Source organism: Fukomys damarensis, unplaced genomic scaffold, assembly GCF_012274545.1.
Source record: "Fukomys damarensis isolate Sample0158 unplaced genomic scaffold, DMR_v1.0_HiC HiC_scaffold_2, whole genome shotgun sequence".
Lineage (NCBI taxonomy): Eukaryota > Metazoa > Chordata > Mammalia > Rodentia > Bathyergidae > Fukomys > Fukomys damarensis.
In genome coordinates, this window is record NW_022900914.1 from 44,434,830 (window position 1) to 44,439,532 (window position 4,703).

Sequence of the window (4,703 nt, forward strand, 5' to 3'; positions counted from 1 at the left end):
CCTTATTGTCCTGGAGCCAGCCAACAATGGCCTAAAAACATGAGCCAGAATTAACCATCCTTCGTTGGATTCGCTGGTGCTCGCCCTTGAATCCCAGCAACCAGAAAGTGACTAAGACAGGTGGAGTTTCAGGTGCTGCAAAAGGCTTAAAGAAAGGTGACTGGCAACAGAGATGTCATCACCAGGACAAAGATGAAAGAAATGTACCGGGGCAAAGCTGCATCCCCGGTGCTGGAGGCTGAGAGCTTAGATTCTGGAGCTGAAACAGATGCTTTGTAGGATGCCTGCTGTGGGTGGCTTTAAGAGGATCCTGTCCACAGAGAACAACTGGAGAAATGAGGAACCCCATACAGGCAGAGTGTCGGATGGAACTCATTCCAGAGGCTGAGGGAGGAGTGGTAAAACAAACAGAAACATGACTTTTCCACGCCATGGGAATTATTATCATCATTCTCTGGTGGTTTAACCAAGATGAAATTTCAGGAGGGAAGGAGCCAGCCATGGTGCCTCTGCCATGGAAGGTACTGATGCCGATTAGGGGCAGAGCTATTCAGGCAAGACTTCATCCAGAGCTGGCTCTAGCTGGCCGTGAACTCATGATGTACCCAAGGATGGCCTAAAACTCCAGGCTATCCACCTGCCTCAGCGTCCCAACTACTGAGATTACAGATATGTGCCATCACACCCAGCTGTGAAGTGAGGATTTCTAATCGTTACCTTGAAGGGCAGAATTTATACAAATTACTCACTTATACTCACTCCCATCCTGACCTGAAGATCCCCTGGGCACCAGCTAGATGCCCTCTAGTGGGTTTCAGTGAATTAGAGAATGTAGGCTTTCCTTTTGCTAGAGGTAATTCTCCCCTGATTGCTTCTCTAGTTCTTGCATGCAGAGGCCTTCTCTCTTTTGGATGTCTCTATACTGAAGATAGAGATATGGTCTCATTCCAGAACAGGGGACAGATTAGTTTGTTGTCGAGTATACAACGCCTCCCTCTGAGGCAAAGTTTGTGCAGCGTTGCTTGCAGCCTATCACACAAGATCCAGGTTCCCTAAGCTCAAGGCTGCTGGGCTGGGATGCAAACTCTGTGTACGCAGCATCTGCTGAACTGCTCTGTGTTGCTCTTAACAGCACCCAGGGGCACAGTGAACCAGGGCAGCGGTGCAGCTCATCCTATTTACTGTGCTGTGAGGAACAAAGTCCTTTGTCTCATCCAAAAGCCTGGGTCTCCTGTCAGCCTCTGGGAAACTGGCATCTTCCAGTAGGGAAAAATCCCAGACTCTATATATTTGGACACCTTTCTCTTAATTTAAGCTTAGTTTTGCCTCTATTCTGATTTTTCTCAGCTGAATTTTAGGTCCTTTAGAGGTATCAATGCTGAAGAATAAATTTTAAAGAGGGATAAAATATAGTAAATTAGAACTTTTTAAAAGTCTTATTTTAACCCATGAAGAGGAACAAATCAGACATCGCAACTAATTCAGAAAAAGGTCAAAGACCAATTTATATGGAATAAAGGAATCCTGAAATTTACTTAAAATGGACACAAACTAACTTTTTCCATGGGAAGACACTGAGGGAGGGTGAAATCTATCGAACAGAGTTTCCATTCTTGTAGGAATTATTTGCTTGGCTGTCAGCGTTACACAGTGTAGAGTTGTAAAATGACTCCAAGACAAGGCAAGGCACAAAGCCATAGAAATAGATAACCTAGAAAGATTTGAAGTAAACAATATATAGTTTTTCTATTATATATAATAATCTTGTTTCCAAAATGTTAGCTTTTCCTCACACACACACACTCACACACACACACGAACAAAAATCTTTCCAAGGTTGTTGATCAAATATGAGAAAATTCAAAGAACAGAATTATATTTAAAAAAATAATCCCAGACACACAGCATAAAAAGGATATTGGCAATTTCTAATAATCTGGATTGGGAATGGAATCTGTCCCAGAACATTTGCTCACACTCTTGACACAGAAGTTCCAAGTGATGACATCGATTCAGAATGCTCCCTGTACTGACCACTAGGTGCCACTAAGCAGGCGTGAGGACCTCTGGAAGGGTGGAGGGGGCAAGCAGCGTTCACGGGGTTGAATGGACGATGGATGCATTTGGGAAATTTCGTGGTGTCAAGACATTTTCACTCCTGCACTTATACCATAGTAACCACTATTCAGAAAGCAGGGGTTGCTTTTACACCGTGGGCATCAAAAACAAACCCAAACACGTGATTTGTCTGTGTAAACGTTCTTCAAAGCCTTCCGATCTCACTAGAACAAAGGGAGAAAACGTACCAAATTAGAAGTCGGTCAGTTAAATAAAGGAGATGATAAATTTAGCCATGAAATGGCGCTCTGTAGAGCTATGAACAATGGTCTCCACCCCTTGTACAGATAGCAGAATACATGCTAGGGTCCAAACACAACAAATCACCCCTTGTTTCTGATTTGCTCAGGTGCCAGAAATGTTGACCACTTCCACTCCCAACAGCTTGCAATTCTTTCTAATTAACTTCAGGGCAATGAGAAGCTGACAGTAAGCCATTGGATGATTTTGTGTCATCTCTATTAGTGTGAAATGAAATTGAGAAGCTTAGAGCAGTGGTGAGGGCTGATTAGAAAACAGCTGGAAGGAAAACAGCTCATCAGCAGGCTCTCAAGAGAACCTCAGGAACAGAACTTCCTTCCGCTAACTTTCCTAGCTCCTCAGACGTCTCTGTGGATGTTTAGTGCTGACCTGGGGAACTTTGACTCTGCTCCTTCCGCTGCTTGGCAGCGTCTAGGTCTTACTTTGGGGGCAGTCTCTCCCCAGTGAGCCCGGTCTCCTGAGGCTATCAGTCCCCACACTGCACCTGCAGATACCTGAGAGCCTAACCGGGGCTCCAGGTTTGGAAGAGGCCATCAGGCCTGAAAACCACAGGAATATTTTCCGATAGTGCCTCTAAGGGGTAGTCTCTTAGTTCTTGCTTTTTGGAACTGCGCAGAGGACTTGGGTCCTGTCCTGCCAGAGAACTGTCTTAGTTTCTCCTTCCAGTCCATGAATCACCCTGTCTTCTTCTGCAGAATCCCTATTTGTCTGCATTAGCCCAAGATGGTTTCTGTTGGTTACATCATTCTATCGATGTCATCATTTAGAGAACATTGACTGGGGTAATGGGGAAAAAGAACTAACCAGAAACCTAGTCTTAGCATTGTTTCTGTAGTCTCCACGGAAACAAAAGGATTAGCCCAAGGAAAACGGAATCTTACCTTAAAATGAAGAAAAACTAATGTTTACAGACATTTACTGTGCTCCAGACACTGTTGTAAACCTGTACTCTCTTACCTAATCTTCAGAATGACATCCATTGATAGGTGTTACTGTCTCCATTTAACAAATGAGAAAATTGAGGCACAGAGTGATTAAATCACTTGCCCATCTCACACGGTCTGATGAATAGTTCTTAAAAGTCTATCATATGTATCTCAGTGCCAAGGCCTTGGGTTCAATCCCTAGTGCCACACACACAGAAAAATAGTTCATCCTATCGAATATCAAATTTAAAAAAATTATACTCGTGTTCTAGGGTCTGCTGAAACAAAGCACTACAAAGTAGGTGGCTTAAAAAAATGACAGAAATCCCATAGTGCTGGGATTACAAGGACGCACCACTGTGCCCAGCTAGAATTTCTCTGTGTTCAAACAAGTTTGGGAAGTACTATCACAGGAGGCTTTGCTCGCAGTACGTATCTTTGTTACTCTGTGAGGGCAGGTGCCAAGCTGGGACTATACGAACAGTTTCTCAAACACGTGTAATTGCAAGCTCTGAGTGTTCAGTGGGGGACACTCTTCTCGTGCCCGGTGGGAGACAGTGGTGCCCTGGTTCCTTCCTGCCATTCTTGTGTCACCTCTTACCTGCCGTGCTGCCTTGAGGCAGCTGTTCTTCTCTGTGGCTGCGTTTCCTTATCCCTAAGATGGGAACAGTAATATACTTCGCTCTGTCGTTTTCTTGGAAGGACTAAATTAGATGAGGTACACTGAACAATATGCAGTATAGTGCAAGGCATAGATGTAGACGTTTGCGTACAAGTAAGTACTTTGTTATGCTAACCAGATGGTTTTGAATTTCTTGGCAATTCTTACCAAGCATTTTTAGGGTTTCAAGAACAATTTCTAACAATTTCCAATAGGACTTTCTTATTCATTTTCCTCTTCATCATTTTTTTTCTTCTCTCTAGGAGAATTGCTCATAGTAATAAAACTTTGGGTCTGGTTTGCTAGTGCACACCTAATCTCAGCTGATTGGGAGGCAGAGGCAGGGGCATAATAAATTTGAGCCCAGTTTGGATAACTTGGAGAGACTCTGTTTCAAAATTAAGTATTTAAAAAGGGCTAGGAACTGGGTTCAGTGGTGCCTGCCTGTAATCCAGGGAGGCTGGGCAGGCAGATCACGAATTCAAATCCAGCCCGGTATCTTAATGTCTTAGTAAGACCTAGTCTCAAATTAAAAAAAAAAAAAAAAAAAAGATCTAAATGTAGCTCAATGCAAAGGTCCTGGCTTCAATCTCTAGTACAGAAAAAAAAAATTATCTTGATTAAATATTGAACAGAAATGTACTTTTAATATCTCCAGCATTAGCAAAGCGTGGGCTGTTTGGCTCTCTAGTTCCTTATTCTGATCCTCCACCCCAGTGAGGGGAAGAGGATGTGAT